General features: G+C 41.9%; 2 protein-coding genes across 4 annotated transcripts in view; one reads left to right on the top strand and one right to left on the bottom strand.

The window, feature by feature from the left end:
* LOC138850954 (tyrosine-protein phosphatase Lar-like) overlaps window positions 1-17,885 on the top strand; it is a 654,087-nt gene that overhangs the window by 360,272 nt on the left and 275,930 nt on the right. The window lies entirely within an intron of this gene.
* The window catches only part of LOC128705099 (phosphatidylinositol phosphatase PTPRQ-like), a 301,321-nt gene continuing 283,710 nt past the window's right edge, over window positions 275-17,885 (bottom strand). The window contains exons 6-7 of one of the 2 annotated variants that reach the window (XR_011394592.1): window positions 2,783-3,263; window positions 275-2,680 (exon numbers count right to left, since the gene is read on the bottom strand). The gene's annotated coding sequence lies outside the window, so the exon portion shown is untranslated. Of the gene's footprint in view, window positions 3,264-17,885 lie in introns of both variants that reach the window. The other variant, XM_070104397.1, reaches the window with a different exon arrangement.

The following is a 17,885-nucleotide window of genomic DNA, read 5'->3' on the forward strand; positions in this document are numbered from 1 at the left end:
TTGTGATAGATAAATCAGCCATAGAGTTGATATTAGAGAAATTATTGAAGTACAAAATTCCACAGGGACAGATTAATTGCATTTCAATTAATTTAAATGAGGAAAATTGACTGTGCAAATGAGCAAATCCTGTTGTGACCAAGGTCATGAAATGGATTAAACTGGCAAGTAGAAGTTCCACTGTATTTAATGTGTTCTTTTTACTTTACTAAAACACCATAATAAAAAGAAATTCAACAAATTAAGTATTTAGGATATGTGAAAACACAATAAATATTCATATTCTGTTTTAATAAAACTTGAAGAGAGAGAGAATATTTAGCATTTTTAGTATTAACAAAGTAATTATCACTCAGAATACATTTTTATGACAAACAGAAATTCTGCTAACACACACATTTCAACTTCCTCTAAATTCACTCTGTATCTAGACATACCTTGTCTCTAGCCAGCTGTGTACTCACATCTAGACATACCTGGTCTCTGGCCAGTTGTGTACTCACATCTAGACATACCTGGTCTCTGGCCAGCTGTGTAGTCACATCTAGACATACCTGGTCTCTGGCCAGCTGTGTAGTCACATCTAGACATACCTGGTCTCTGGCCAGCTGTGTAGTCACATCTAGACATACCTGGTCTCTGGCCAGCTGTGTAGTCACATCTAGACATACCTGGTCTCTGGCTAGCTGTGTAATTGTATCTAGGCATACCTGGTTTCTGGCTAGCTGTATAATCATATCTAGACATACCTGGTCTCTGGCAAGTTGTGTACTCAAATCTAGACAAAGCACACTTGACTTCTTTCTAGTTGTTGATTTAACAGAAGAATATAAACCACACCAGACACTTACCAGCTTTTGTGTTGACATGAAAACACCAGCCACTCATGACACCACCTAGTTCTATTGCTAACATAATATATGTTTGTGTAAATTTGTTAACTGGCATTTATATGCATTTATAAGTGGAAAAAATGGCATTCTGCTTTCTGGCAGTCGCCTGGAAGCTAACCTGCCATATAAGTGGGGCTCTACTGTATTGCTCCTTTATCAAAACTTTCTGTGCAGTCGCCTGGAACCTAACCTGCCGTATAAGTGGGGCTCTACTGTATTGTTCCTTTATCCAAACTTTTATCAAACTACAGAAACCAACCACCAGAAAGATAGTGAAATATATTATCTTTATCCTAGTATTACCTTTATCCCAGTATTATCTTTATCCCAGTATTACCTTTATCCCAGTTTTATCTTTATCCTAGTATTACCTTTATCCCAGTATTACCTTTACCCCAGTATTACCTTTATCCCAGTATTACCTTTATCCCAGTATTACCTTTATCCCAGTATTACCTTCATCCCAGTATTACCTTTATTGCAGTATTACCTTTAACCCAGTATTATCTTTATCTTAGTATAACCTTTATCCCAGTATTACCTTTATCCTGGTGTAACCTTTATCCCAGTATTATCTTTATCCCATTGTTTATCAAGCTAGAAAAGTTAAATTAATTTCTGATACACAAAATATAAATTTACATGTAGAAATATTCAAAAGTTAAGACTTCAAAATTAAAAGAATATTTTTCAACTATGTTCAACCATACATATTGTTGTTATTATTACCTTTTATTGTATTACCTTTAATAATATTGTTGTTATTATTACCTTTTATTGTATTACCTTTAACAATATTGTTGTTATTATTACCTTTTATTGTACTACCTTTAACAATATTGTTGTTATTATTACCTTTTATTGTATTACCTTTAATAATATTGTTGTTATTATTACCTTTTATTGTATTACCTTTAACAATATTGTTGTTATTATTACCTTTTATTGTATTACCTTTAATAATATTGTTGTTATTATTACCTGTTGTTATTATATTACCTTTAACAATATTTTCTTAAATAATATTGTGTGTTGGTAAAATTGCTACCAGTGTATTGTATACAAACATCAAATTGTTACCATATATTGTTGCCAGTGTATCCTGTATGATCATCAGACAGTTATCATATATTGTTGCCTGTATATTCTGTATGATCATCAGATTTATCATATATATATATATATATATATATATATATATATATATATATATATATATATATATATTTATCAGTGTATCCTGTATGATCATCAGACAGTTATATATTGTTACCAGTATATTGTGAATGATCTTGAGACAGTTATCATATATTTCTATAGCAGTGTTGCCATTGTTACCAGTTTTAACTATATGGTCAATGCAGTGTTACCATATACAACTCTGTTCATTGGTGTCATTGTTTCTGTGTAACCATTAGATATTTACCACAAATAACATAGTGCCTTGGTGTAACTGTTACCAGTTTATTCTATATGATCATGAGACTGATTCGACATAAATCCTTGAACATTGTTGTCATTGTTATCAATTGATTGTATGTTATCATTACATTGTTACCACAGTCAATCATGAACATACATTGGTGTCAGTGGCACCAGTTTTTATTTTATAACAGCTACACTCTTCCCTAAACAAAGCAAAACAAAACAAAAAAACATTTAAAATCGAAAAAAGGGAAACCTATTTATAACTCGTTAATTTTTCCGAGCATTGTCAGACATGTAGAAGTGTTCTCCTGCAACACATGTCTTCCTCTGAGGGTTCTCAAACATGTAGAAGTGTTCTCCTGCAACACATGTCTTCCTCTGAGGGTTCTCAAACATGTAGAAGTGTTCTTCTGCAACAACTGTCTTCCTCTGAGGGTTGTCAAACATGTAGAAGTGTTCACTTGCAACAACTGTCTTCCTCTGAGGGTTGTCAATCATGTAGAAGTGTTCACTTGCAACAACTGTCTTCCTCTGAGGGTTGTCAATCATGTAGAAGTGTTCTCCTGCAACACCTGTCTTCCTCTGAGGGTTGTCAAACATGTAGAAGTGTTCACTTGCAACAACTGTTTTCCTCTGAGGGTTGTCAATCATGTAGAAGTGTTCTCCTGCAACACCTGTCTTCCTCTGAGGGTTGTCAAACATGTAGAAGTGTTCCCTTGCAACAACTGTCTTCCTCCAAGTTTTATGTGGATACATTTGTGTTATTATGTCTCAACTAGTAACAGTCTTTCTCATTCTTCACTGTACATTACTTTTTCCTCAGTGTTATACTAAAGCTTCAGTTATATTGATATTACTTATAATTGCTTAACGTAGTTCTTTATTCATTACCATCAGTGTGCTGCTATCTTCAACGTTCTGAATGTTTTCTTTTTCGTTCATCTGTCAAGTAGAAAGATAAAAGTTTTATATGCATAGTTAACAATAAAAATAATCAAACAAATAATAAACAGTGATCTGTCAAAAATATATATTCTCAAGAAATATAAACAAGTACAGTAGACCGTTATATTTCGTGGTTTCATTTGGCACATTTTGGTTATTTAGCTATTGAAAAATTGTGGCACAATTTTATACAACACTTCATAAAATTAACTGAACATGGTTTGGTTTGTGGGAGAGGAATAAATCTGAAGTGTCGCCTGTGGGATACTTCCCCAACACAGCTAGGAGCAAGCTGTGTTTATTATTATGTTTGTGGATTCAGTTTAGATCTTTTAATTGCCAAATCTTGTATATGCCAAGCAATCATGGTACTCAGTAGGCATACAAGTGTTGCAGAAAGTGGTTCAAACATTTAAGTCTAGGAGTTATGAAGAAAATCAAGATATTAAAGAAGCTTAAGAGTGGCTCATGTGTGGTGGATATAGTGAGGGTCTATGGCCTTAATGAAGTGTCAGTTCCTACAATTAAGAAGAATGAGGTGAATATGAGCTTATGTAATGAATAACCCAGGATGTCATCTCATGAAAAGAATGATATGTAGATCACAATAAGTAAATAAAACTGAAAACTTGTTGCTTGTGTGAATCGAACAAAAAACAAAGAAAGGTGCACCACTTAATTTCATCTCCTCAAGGGGGAAGGAGGATCCTTGTAGTGGTGAAGAGGATTCTGGTCTGAGGAATTGGACCTTTAAGTCTTCTTCCTCACACCAAATCTAATTATCCCCCAATCCTCCCTTGCCTATCCTATCCTCCCCATCCTCCACTATTTTCTTCCTTCCTCCTCCCCTTAACCCTCCCCTTTTCCCCATCCCATTTGTAGCCTCTGGGGGCTTCCCCTCTGGCTTTAAGGTTTCTAGGTAAGGGGAAGTGTGCCTGGGCTCATCCTACTTCATGAGGTTCCTCGGGTGTGGTGTAGTTTGTCATGGAATCTGGATTATTTGGAGGTGCCCTGCTCCCTTCCTGGATTTCTGAGAAGTCGGCAGGGTGTCCTGCAGGTGACAGGTATATCTCCAGAGGCTGCCTGTTAGTCCTGGGAGGTGGCAGCCTAAGGAGGTATGGTTTGTGGCAGGTTTTCGACCGCCTTCTCTTTTGTCCACTTAGGTGGCTTGGTAGAACCTGGAGTTTACCTGGAGTTTACCTGGAGAGAGTTCCGGGGGTCAACGCCCCCACGGCCCGGTCTGTGACCAGGCCTCCTGGTGGATCAGAGACTGATCAACCAGGCTGTTGCTGCTGGCTGCACGCAAACCAACGTAAGAGCCACAGCCTAACTGATCAGGAACTGACTTTAGGTGCTTGTCCAGTGCCAGCTTGAAGACGGCCAGGGGTCTGTTGGTAATCCCCTTTATGTGTCCTGGGAGGCAGTTGAACAGTCTCGTGCCCCTGACACTTATTGTATGGTCTCTTAACGTGCTAGTGACACCCCTGCTTTTCATTGGGGGGATGGTGCATCGTCTGCCAAGTCTTTTGCTTTCATAGTGAGTGATTTTCATGTACAAGTTCGGTTCTAGTCCCTCTAGGATTTTCCAGGTGTATATAATCATGTATCTCTCCCTCCTGCGTTCCAGGGAATACAGGTTTAGGAACCTCAAGCGCTCCCAGTAATTGAGGTGTTTTATCTCCGTTATGCGCGCCGTGAAGGTTCTCTGTACATTTTCTAGGTCAGCAATTTCACCTGCCTTGAAAGGTGCTGTTAGTGTGCAGCAATATTCCAGCCTAGATAGAACAAGTGACCTGAAGAGTGTCATCATGGGCTTGGCATCCCTAGTTTTGAAGGTTCTCATTATCCATCCTGTCATTTTTCTAGCAGATGCGATTGATACAATGTTATGGTCCTTGAAGGTGAGATCCTCCGACATGATCACTCCCAGGTCTTTGACGTTGGTGTTTCGCTTTATTTTGTGGCCAGAATTTGTTTTGTACTCTGATGAAGATTTAATTTCCTCGTGTTTACCATATCTGAGTAATTGAAATTTCTCATCGTTGAACTTCATATTGTTTTCTGCAGCCCACTGAAAGATTTGGTTGATGTCCGCCTGGAGCCTTGCAGTGTCTGCAATGGAAGACACTGTCATGAAGATTCGGGTGTCATCTGCAAAGGAAGACACGGTGCTGTGGCTGACATCCTTGTCTATGTCAGATATGAGGATGAGGAACAAGATGGGAGCGAGTACTGTGCCTTGTGGAACAGAGCTTTTCACCGTAGCTGCCTCAGACTTTACTCTGTTGACGACTACTCTCTGTGTTCTGTTAGTGAGGAAATTATAGATCCATCGACCGACTTTTCCTGTTATTCCTTTAGCACGCATTTTGTGCGCTATTACGCCATGGTCACACTTGTCGAAGGCTTTTGCAAAGTCGATATATATTACATCTGCATTCTTTTTGTCTTCTAGTGCATCTAGGACCTTGTCGTAGTGATCCAATAGTTGAGACAGACAGGAGCGACCTGTTCTAAACCCATGTTGCCCTGGGTTGTGTAACTGATGGGTTTCTAGATGGGTGGTGATCTTGCTTCTTAGGACCCTTTCAAAGATTTTTATGATATGGGATGTTAGTGCTATCGGTCTGTAGTTCTTTGCTGTTGCTTTACTGCCCCCTTTGTGGAGTGGGGCTATGTCTGTTGTTTTTAGTAACTGTGGGATGACCCCCGTGTCCATGCTCCCTCTCTATAGGATGAAAAAGGCTCGTGATAGGGGCTTATTGCAGTTCTTGATGAACACGGAGTTCCATGAGTCTTGCCCTGGGGCAGAGTGCATGGCATGTCATTTATCGCCTGTTCGAAGTCATTTGGCGTCAGGATAACATCGGATAGGCTTGTGTTAACCAAATTTTGTGGCTCTCTCATAAAAAATTCATTTTGATCTTCGACTCTCAGTCTGGTTAGCGGCTTGCTAAAAACTGAGTCATACTGGGACTTGAGTAGCTCACTCATTTCCTTGCTGTCATCTGTGTAGGACCCATCTTGTTTAAGTAGGAGCCCAATACTGGACATTGTTCTCGACTTTGATTTTGCATAGGAGAAGAAATACTTTGGGTTTCTTTCGATTTCATTTATGGCTTTTAGTTCTTCCCGCAGTTCCTGACTCCTATAAGATTTTTTTAGCTTAAGTTCGATGCTTGCTATTTCTCTGACCAGTGTCTCCCTATTCATTTCAGATATATTGACCTCTTTTAGCCGCTCTGTTATTCTTTTCCATCGCCTGTAAAGGGAGCGCCTGTCTCTTTCTATTTTACATCTACTCCTCCTTTTTCTTAGAGGAATAAGCCTTGTGCATACATCGAGTGCCACCAAGTTAATCTGTTCTAGGCATAAGTTGGGGTCTGTGTTGCTTAGTATATCTTCCCAGCTTATATCGGTTAGGACTTGGTTTACTTGGTTCCACTTTATGTTTTTGTTATTGAAGTTGAATTTGGTGAATGCTCCCTCGTGACTAGTCTCATTATGTCGGTCTGGGGCTCCACGCATACATGTCTGAACCTCAATTATGTTGTGATCTGAGTATATTGTTTTTGATATGGTGACATTTCTTATCAGATCATCATTGTTAGTGAAGATGAGGTCTAGTGTATTCTCCAGTCTAGTAGGCTCTATTATTTGCTGGTTTAAATTGAATTTTGTGCAGAGATTTAAAAGCTCGTGTGAGTGTGAGTTTTCATCAGAGCTGCCTCCTGGTGTTATTACTGCAATAATATTATTTGCTATATTCCTCCATTTTAGGTGCTCTAAGTTGAAATACCCCAGGATCAAGATGTTGGGTGCAGGAGCTGAAAGATTTTCCAGACGGTGGTCAATTTTTAACAGCTGTTCCTGGAATTGCTGGGATGTTGCATCCGGAGGCTTGTAGACTACCACAATGACTAGGTTTTGGTTCTCGATCTTTACTGCTAAAACTTCCACTACATCATTTGAGGCATTTAGCAGTTCTGTGCAAACAAGTGACTCTGCAATGTACAGGCCAACCCCCCCCTTTTGCCTGTTCACTCTGTCACATCTGTATAGGTTGTAACCTGGGATCCATATTTCGTTGTCCAAGTGATCCTTTATGTGGGTCTCAGTGAAAGCCGTGAACATTGCCTTTGCCTCTGCAAGTAGTCCACGGATGAAAGGTATTTTGTTGTATGTTGCTGGCTTTAGACCCTGTATATTTGCCAAGAAGAATGTTATCGGACTGGTGGTATTGTTGGTACTGGGGGGGGATTTTTTTCCGGCAGTAGTATCTGTATCTGTTGGTTTGGAGTGGAGACCATCGACTGTGGTTCCACTCCAGGAATGACTGGATTTGGTGTAAGATTTCTGCCATTTCCTGCCAGTTTTTTTTCCTTCCTGGCACTAAAAAACCTTTCCCTCTTGAGTGGCTGTGGCTACCCAGGTTTTCCCATGGCCTGGATGTTTTGTATCTTTTTGTCCCCTTTAGATGGTATGCCTGGCAATTTAAGTTATAGCACAGTCTTTCCTGTACTGAAGAGGTACACAGTTCAGGGTGAAAAAGCTTACAGGAAGGGAGTTTTCATTTTCCTGTTGTCAAATGGGCATGGCATTTTCTAGGGTGGTCATAGTTGCACATCCCATCTGTTTTTCCAGATTTCCCATGCCAGCAGATACCGAGTGCATAGTATGTGCACAGGCTTGGTTTCCGTTTGCCTTGGGTTTCTGTGACTGTATTCCCTGTTGGTGCATGTTTCCCAGTCTTACTTCTATCCTCTCTAGCACCAACAATGGAGCTCCCACCAGTTGTTTCTGGTAATATATCCTCACTATTGCTAGTGGGGTCCTCTTGTTTGCTATTTCCTGCGGTATTTCTAGTTTGCAATATTGGTTTTATCTTATCTTTGACTACACTTGTTTCCCTACTATGGCTCCTGTCCACTATGAGGTCATTTATATGTATTCCTTCCTGCGTATAATTCCCGACTACCTGGACAAAATCTCCATCTTCACCATTACTGTCTCCCAGGACAGCATCTCCAGCTTCACCATTACTGTCTCCCAGGACAGCATCTCCAGCTTCACCATTACTGTCTCCCAGGACAGCACCTCCAGCTTCACCATTACTGTCTCCCAGGACAGCACCTCCAGCTTCACCATTACTGTCTCCCAGGACAGCACTATCAGCCCCACATTTACTGTCTACCAGGACATCACCTCCAGCCTTATAGTTTCTGACTACATGGCCAGTATCAAGGGCAGTACCATTCAGCCCAGACTTTTTATGTTCCCATCTGTTGTAGAAAGCTTCCAGGTTTTCTATGAAAGTAGCTTTGATGTTGACCTCTTTTAATACCCTTGTGATTTTAGTCCACAGATTTATCTCATTTGGGCATACCCAAAAACACTTCCCTGTTTTAATACTGCTTGTAGCTAGTTCTTGGATATCTGCACAAGGGGCGTGACACCAATTTCCACAAAAATGACAATTTATGCATGTGGAAGCCCGTTTGTTTGACTGACCACAGACTACACACAGCTTCATAATGATTTGAATGGTTGATTTACTGCAATTCTACTAGCAACCTCTTGAATATTCTATTAATAACCTCCTTAAATGAAGCTCTAGCTATTTGTATTTCTGTTTCTAACTGTTTTTGTATATTGGACAGCTTACTGTGCACGTTCCTGGTATATATTTAATGTTTGTGTTTATAAGGGCGTCTACAACCCCATCCGTTTACAGTCTGCTTTATTGTCCAACGAAACAGTTTGAAACCAGTCAAGTGAGGTTGCTATCCTGGAGCACTTGTTTACTGGCATGACGGGTGGGGTATGGCACGGATTCCATGCTGCATCTGCACTGGTTGTGGTCTCGATGTCCTTTTGCATGAGAGGAGGAACTTACGAACCTTTCATGCCTTCTAATGACTGTCTATCCACTGTCCCTCTTTTTTTCTTCTTTTTTTTATTTCCTTCTATTTTTTCTTAAAATAATAATAAGAAGCAAGAAGTCCTTTCATCATGAAGTCTTCGTTCTTTGATAACCCTTTTCCTCCCAGGCCCCTTCTTGTTATCACATCCTGTTCTGACTCGGCTTCATTATTGGACCATTCTCTGGACTCTTCCCATACCCCTGTATCTTCTGCTGGTGACACTTCATCACCTGCTCCAGGTGCTGGGTCTCAACCCATTTCTGTCAGTGCCTCTGCCTCTTAGATGCCTCTATGTGTCTGGCTTCCCCAGATATGGTGAGACAGTTTTTGGATCACTCACCTACCTTGGATTGGGCTGCCCATGGTAATATGTATAAATGTTCCAGACCATTTACTGATAACAGTTCTTTGATGTCTACTCATTCTACCCAAAAACGACCTATTCAATACCCACTTCCTTTATGCACCATACATTTACAAGTATGCAGTGGACAAAATTCTTTTCCCTACAACCAGCATCTCCAACTGATTTTCTTTCTGACCATAGTATTGGTAAGGCTATTTTAAAACATGTTGGCCAGAATATATCCTCTCGCTCTCTTTGAAGTGGTGCGTTCATTGCTATAGTTCAGAATGCATAACAAGCTCATGATCTGTCCTATATTACTTCCATAGATAACATTCCAGTCACAGTTCACAAGCATGCTACTCTCAGTTCTTGCAGAAGTACAGAGGTATTACCACATACCATTGTTCAGAGTGATTTTATATCTTGTGGAAATTATATTTTAGAACATTTAGCCCTTCAGGACCTTCCTCTTCTCAGAATGGATACATATATCCTACCTGCTCATGGGCATAGGCACTTTCCCAGTAACACCACCTGCTTAACCTTTGACTGCTGTGAACTCCCATCCTTTGTTTATATCTCAAGCCATTGCCTAGAGGTTTGTAAAGTGGTCCCTATTCACGAGCAGTGTCAAAATTGCTGGCACTTTGAACACCCCACTAAATACTGCAGATCTTTGGTAGAGTGCCTGGTCTGTAATGCTACAGATCATATTGATACATCTTGCAGTCTTCCCCCACTTGTCTCAATTGCAATGAGCCTCATACTTCTTTTTCCCGTCTTTTGTAATGAACAATAAATCCGTTGTCTTAGGGAGAGTGAAGGCCTTATTCTATGGCTGTCTCTTGACTCTGCCTGCAAGGAAATCTTCCTCATATTCCTTATTCATGAGTGTCTAGGAGAGCTACAACCTTGGCAGTCCCCCTGCCTACCAGCTCCTCCGGTGCTGTGTCTTCTGGGGTGACCCCTGTCTCTAATTCTTTTGTAGATTTCCCTCTGAAACCTCCATCTCCTTACCTATTTCTAGCTCTACTTCTCGCCTGGTAGTTTCTTAGTCTGCAAGGCCTTGCATGCCTGCATCTTCTTCACTCCAGTTTACCTGGAGTTTACCTGGAGAGAGTTCCGGGGGTCAACGCCCCCGCGGCCCGGTCTGAGACCAGGCCTCCTGGTGGATCAGAGCCTGATCAACCAGGCTGTTGCTCCTGGCTGAACGCAAACCAACATACGAGCCACAGCCCGGCTGATCCGGAACTGACTTTAGGTGCTTGTCCAGTGCCAGCTTGAAGACTGCCAGGGGTCTGTTGGTAATCCCCCTTATGTGTGCTGGGAGGCAGTTGAACAGTCTCGGGCCCCTGACACTTATTGTATGGTCTCTTAACGTGCTAGTGACACCCCTGCTTTTCATTGGGGGGATGGTGCATCGTCTGCCAAGTCTTTTGCTTTCGTAGTGAGTGATTTTCGTGTGCAAGTTCGGTACTAGTCCCTCTAGGATTTTCCATGTGTATATAATCATGTATCTCTCCCTCCTGCGTTCCAGGGAATACAGGTTTAGGAACCTCAAGCGCTCCCAATAATTGAGGTGTTTTATCTCCGTTATGCGCGCCGTGAAAGATCTCTGTACATTTTCTAGGTCGGCAATTTCACCTGCCTTGAAAGGTGCTGTTAGTGTGCAGCAGTATTCCAGCCTAGATAGAACAAGTGACCTGAAGAGTGTCATCATGGGCTTGGCCTCCCTAGTTTTGAAGGTTCTCATTATCCATCCTGTCATTTTTCTAGCAGATGCGATTGATACAATGTTATGGTCCTTGAAGGTGAGATCCTCCGACATGATCACTCCCAGGTCTTTGACGTTGGTGTTTCGCTCTATTTTGTGGCCAGAATTTGTTTTGTACTCTGATGAAGATTTAATTTCCTCATGTTTACCATATCTGAGTAATTGAAATTTCTCTTCGTTGAACTTCATATTGTTTTCTGCAGCCCACTGAAAGATTTGGTTGATGTCTGCCTGGAGCTTTGCAGTGTCTGCAATGGAAGACACTGTCATGCAGATTCGGGTGTCATCTGCAAAGGAAGACACGGTGCTGTGGCTGACATCCTTGTCTATGTCGGATATAAGGATGAGGAACAAGATGGGAGCGAGTACTGTGCCTTGTGGAACAGAGCTTTTCACCGTAGCTGCCTCGGACTTTACTCTGTTGACGACTACTCTCTGTGTTCTGTTAGTGAGGAAATTATAGATCCATCGACCGACTTTTCCTGTTATTCCTTTAGCACGCATTTTGTGCGCTATTACGCCATGGTCACACTTGTCGAAGGCTTTTGCAAAGTCTGTATATATTACATCTGCATTCTTTTTGTCTTCTAGTGCATTTAGGACCTTGTCGTAGTGGTCCAATAGTTGAGACAGACAGGAGCGACCTGTTCTAAACCCATGTTGCCCTGGGTTGTGTAACTGATGGGTTTCTAGATGGGTGGTGATCTTGCTTCTTAGGACCCTTTCAAAGATTTTTATGATATGGGATGTTAGTGCTATTGGTCTGTAGTTCTTTGCTGTTGCTTTACTGCCCCCTTTGTGGAGTGGGGCTATGTCTGTTGTTTTTAGTAACTGTGGGACGACCCCCGTGTCCATGCTCCCTCTCCATAGGATAGAAAAGGCTCGTGATAGGGGCTTCTTGCAGTTCTTGATGAACACAGAGTTCCATGAGTCTGGCCCTGGGGCAGAGTGCATGGGCATGTCATTTATCGCCTGTTCGAAGTCATTTGGCGTCAGGATAACATCGGATAGGCTTGTGTTAATCAAATTTTGTGGCTCTCTCATAAAAAATTCATTTTGATCTTTGACTCTCAGTCTGGTTAGCGGCTTGCTAAAAACTGAGTCATATTGGGACTTGAGTAGCTCACTCATTTCCTTGCTGTCATCTGTGTAGGACCCATCTTGTTTAAGTAGGGGCCCAATACTGGACGTTGTTCTCGATTTTGATTTGGCATAGGAGAAGAAATACTTTGGGTTTCTTTCAATTTCATTTATGGCTTTTAGTTCTTCCCGCGATTCCTTACTCCTAAAGGATTCTTTTAGCTTAAGTTCGATGCTTGCTATTTCTCTGACCAGTGTCTCCCTACGCATTTCAGATATATTGACCTCTTTTAGCCGCTCTACATACAGTGCATACAGTGCTTCTCTTCTGCCCCCTGCCAGAGCATCTCTCCAGGTTTATACTCCCTTCCCTTTTCAGACATCTTTGGTTCCCTCCATAGTGTCCCTGATCTCTACTTGATCTACCTCAACTATCTCTGAAATCATTGTATTGGCATCTACCATATCTGCTTGGACACTTGACACTATCTCCAACTATATTGCAGAAACGAAACCCTCTATGGACACCTATGTGCCTCCTACCCCTTCTAATTTTTCATGACCCTCACAGCAATCTTTTCCATCAGAGCATTCTGATTCTTCCCTGCTTACATGCTTACCATTGCCTCGACATATTGACTTCAGTGACTGTACCACTGCCCTTCTTGTTAGGTGATTTTGACACTCGCCATCATCTTTGGGATGGGTCCTGTTGTGACTCTCGTGATGATCAGTTTGAGACTCTTCTCGCTTCTCATCCTCTTCATGTTTTAAATATGGACGTTCTCACCCATTTTGACTCTCGCACGCAGTCTCTCTATTGCATTGATCTTTCTATCTGCTCCTCATCAATCACACTTAATTACACTTTGTTTTTTCTCCTGAATTTGCATGACAGTGATCACTTTCCTATTCTTCTTTCTTCTACCATGTATTCCCAACCACCTTATAGCCCTCATTGGCAATTTGGATGAGCGAACTGGGGCTTATACTCTCATCTTACCACTTTTTGTGAAGACCCTTCTTCATCCTCTATTGATGAACTAGTGCATCAGTTGTCGACATTCGTTTTGACTGCAGCATCATGTTCTGTTTCTCAAACCTCAGGCAGGCATTCTCAGACATGCATGCCTTGGTGGTCTCCTGCTGTGTGGTGCATTTGAAATGTGTTGCATCAATCTGTTATCACTATAATCAGACCTCAGATTGTCTCTTGGATTTTAAGTGGGCAAAGGCAGTTGCTCCCCACATCATATGTGATGATAAATGCACTTGTTGGCAAGACTCTGTATCTACCATTACCTCGACTTTCTCTGTGTGTGTGGTTTGGAAGAAGGTACATAAGTTATGTGGTAAGTGCACTCTGGATCCAGCTCCTGCTCTTGTGGAACCTCTTGAAACTGCCACAGAAATTGGGAACTATTTTGCTCATGTCTCCCAAGGGCTTCACCTTTGTCCCTCATTTCTCACATCTAAGTCTACCAAGGAGCAATTGCCCTTCGATTTCTCTTCTAATGGAATGGAGCCATATAATGTACCTTCCACTCTCCTAGAGTTAGAATCCATGCTTTCTACTTGCCAGTCATTGGCAGCTGGGCCTGATGATATTCATATCAGTGTGCTACAACATCTGCATTCTACAGCTCATATAGTCCTTTTACATCTTTTCAATCTTATTTGAAAGCGAGGGGTTCTCCCTCAATAATGGAAATCTGGCATTGTCCTACCATTTCACAAACCAGCCACCTCGGGGCTTGACACCTCTCACTATCATCCTAACGTCCAGTATTGGGCCCCTACTTAAACAAGATGGGTCCTACACAGATGACAGCAAGGAAATGAGTGAGCTACTCAAGTCCCAATATGACTCAGTTTTTAGCAAGCCGCTAACCAGACTGAGAGTCGAAGATCAAAATGAATTTTTTATGAGAGAGCCACAAAATTTGATTAACACAAGCCTATCCGATGTTATCCTGACGCCAAATGACTTCGAACAGGCGATAAATGACATGCCCATGCACTCTGCCCCAGGGCCAGACTCATGGAACTCTGTGTTCATCAAGAACTGCAAGAAGCCCCTATCACGAGCCTTTTCCATCCTATGGAGAGGGAGCATGGACACGGGGGTCGTCCCTCAGTTACTAAAAACAACAGACATAGCCCCACTCCACAAAGGGGGCAGTAAAGCAATAGCAAAGAACTACAGACCAATAGCACTAACATCCCATATCATAAAAATCTTTGAAAGGGTCCTAAGAAGCAAGATCACCACCCATCTAGAAACCCATCAGTTACACAACCCAGGGCAACATGGGTTTAGAACAGGTCGCTCCTGTCTGTCTCAACTATTGGATCACTACGACAAGGTCCTAAATGCACTAGAAGACAAAAAGAATGCAGATGTAATATATACAGACTTTGCAAAAGCATTCGACAAGTGTGACCATGGCGTAATAGCGCACAAAATGCGTGCTAAAGGAATAACAGGAAAAGTCGGTCGATGGATCTATAATTTCCTCACTAACAGAACACAGAGAGTAGTCGTCAACAGAGTAAAGTCCGAGGCATCTACGTTGAAAAGCTCTGTTCCACAAGGCACAGTACTAGCTCCCATCTTGTTCATCATCCTCATATCCGACATAGACAAGGATGTCAGCCACAGCACCGTGTCTTCCTTTCCTTTGCAGATGACACCCGAATCTGCATGACAGTGTCTTCCATTGCAGACACTGCAAGGCTCCAGGCGGACATCAACCAAATCTTTCAGTGGGCTGCGGAAAACAATATGAAGTTCAACGATGAGAAATTTCAATTACTCAGATATGGTAAACATGAGGAAATTAAATCTTCATCAGAGTACAAAACAAATTCTGGCCACAAAATAGAGCGAAACACCAACGTCAAAGACCTGGGAGTGATTATGTCGGAGGATCTCACCTTCAAGGACCATAACATTGTATCAATCGCATCTGCTAGAAAAATGACAGGATGGATAATGAGAACCTTCAAAACTAGGGAGGCCAAGCCCATGATGACACTCTTCAGGTCACTTGTTCTATCTAGGCTGGAATATTGCTGCACTCTAACAGCACCTTTCAAGGCAGGTGAAATTGCCGACCTAGAAAATGTACAGAGAACTTTCACGGCCCGCATAACGGAGATAAAACACCTCAATTACTGGGAGCGCTTGAGGTTTCTAAACCTGTATTCCCTGGAACGCAGGAGGGAGAGATACATGATTATATACACCTGGAAAATCCTAGAGGGACTAGTACCGAACTTGCACACGAAAATCACTCACTGCGAAAGCAAAAGACTTGGCAGACGATGCACCATCCCCCCAATGAAAAGCAGGGGTGTCACTAGCACGTTAAGAGACCATACAATAAGTGTCAGGGGCCCGAGACTGTTCAACTGCCTCCCAGCATACATAAGGGGGATTACCAACAGACCCCTGGCAGTCTTCAAGCTGGCACTGGACAATCACCTAAAGTCAGTTCCTGATCAGCCGGGCTGTGGCTCGTACGTTGGTTTGCGTGCAGCCAGCAGCAACAGCCTGGTTGATCAGGGGCTGATCCACCAGGAGGCCTGGTCACAGACCGGGCCGCGGGGGCGTTGACCCCCGTTGACTCCAGGTAAACCAGTGTAGTTTGTAAGGTGATTGAATGATTGGTGAATAGACATTTCATATGGTATTTGGAGTCTCAGAATAGTCTTTCTCCTCACCAGTATGGCTTTCACAAGGGCCACTCTACATTGGATCCCTTGCTTCACTTAGATACATATGTGTGAAATGCCTTTGCTACCAAACACTGTCATAGAAGTCACTTTTTGATCTTGAGAAGATATATGACACAACTTGGAGGAATAACATTTTAGCCCAAGCCCACTCCTTAGGTCTCTGCGGCAATCTACCAACCTTCATTGCTGGTTTCTTACCTGGCAGACATTTTCATGTCCTTGTTAATGCCTCACTTTCCTCAGACTTTGTTCAAGCTAAGGGAGTCACACAAGGTTGTCTCCTTAGCACTACCCTATTTCTCTTAGCTATTAGCTATAAATGACCTGCCTTCCATTCTTCCATTGCATATTTGGTCGTCACTTTATGTGGATGACTTCACTATAGCTTTCTCAGGTGCTGCTGTCACCTAGTAACAGCCTAACTTCAGGATGCAATTGACAGAGTTTCCCACTGGGCCACTTCTCATGGCCTTAAATTTTCTAGTACAAAAACCCATTTCATTACCATCACTAGATATCCTCTTATCTTAGATATTCCACTGTTCAGTGGACCCCAGTTATTGGCCGGTTTGTTATCAGCCAACTCAGTTATTGGCGAGTTTTCTGTGGCCCGGTTATCAGCTGTTTGCTCACTTATCGGCCGTTCACTCGGTTAACAGCCATTTTGTATGTGTCCATCCACCGGCTGGGGCAGCTTGCGCTTCAGTTTGGCTTTGTCTCTCGGAGGCTCAGGAAGCTTCTGCTTATACATCAAAACATTTTGCATGTTTACCATTGTTTAGTGGTTTTCTTGCAGTGCAACTGTGAAATAAGTACAGATGGCTCCAAAGAAAGTTCTGAGTAAAGTTCTTGTGGTAAAGAATGTGAGTAAAACCATGGAATTTAAGCATGAAGTTATAGAAAAGTTTGAGAGTTGTATGAAGGTGATGGAACTTTCCAGGATGTACAGCAAGAATCAATCAACAATTACATCCTGGCAAAGAAAGAACAAATCAAAGATGCTAATATTGCAAAAGGAGTAACTTTTCTTACTAAACAAAGGCCACCAATAATGTAAGAGATGGAAAAGTTATTATTGTGGATTAAGGAAAAAGAATTAGTGGGAGACAGTGTTGTGGAGTCGTTCATTTGTGAGAAGGCAAAGCAGTTGCATGAGGATCTTGCAAAGAAAATGACTCTAACAAAAGCTGCAGTTTGTGAATTTAGGGCCAGCAAAGGATGGTTTGATAGATTTAAGAAGCGTAGTGGCATACACAGTGTTGTAAGGCATGGTGAGGCTGCAAGTTCTGACAAATGTGCAGCTGAAAAGTATGTTCACGAATTCCAGGACTATGTAAAGGCTGAAGGATTCAAACCCCAACAAATGTTCAGTTGTGACAAAACAGGCCTGTTTTGGAAGAGAATGCCAAACAGGACCTACATTACCCAGAAAGAAAAGGCACTGCCAGGACACAAGCCTATGAAAGACAGGTTTACTCTTTTGTTGTGTGGTAATGCTAGAGGGGATTTCAAAGTGAAGCCTTTATTTGTGTATCACTCAGAAAATCTCAGAGTGTTCAAGGAAAACAATGTCATGAAGAATAGATTGTATGTGATTTGGAAAGCTAACCATAAGGCATGGGTCACAGGGAAAATTTTCAAAGAGTGGGTTAATGATGTGTTTGGCCCAAGTGTGAGAAAATGCCTCTTGGAAAAGAAATTGCCTCTCAAGTGCCTCCTGGTACAGGACAATGCTACTGCACATCCACTAG

The sequence above is a fragment of the Cherax quadricarinatus genome, chromosome 91, assembly GCF_038502225.1.
Source record: "Cherax quadricarinatus isolate ZL_2023a chromosome 91, ASM3850222v1, whole genome shotgun sequence".
Taxonomy (NCBI): domain Eukaryota; kingdom Metazoa; phylum Arthropoda; class Malacostraca; order Decapoda; family Parastacidae; genus Cherax; species Cherax quadricarinatus.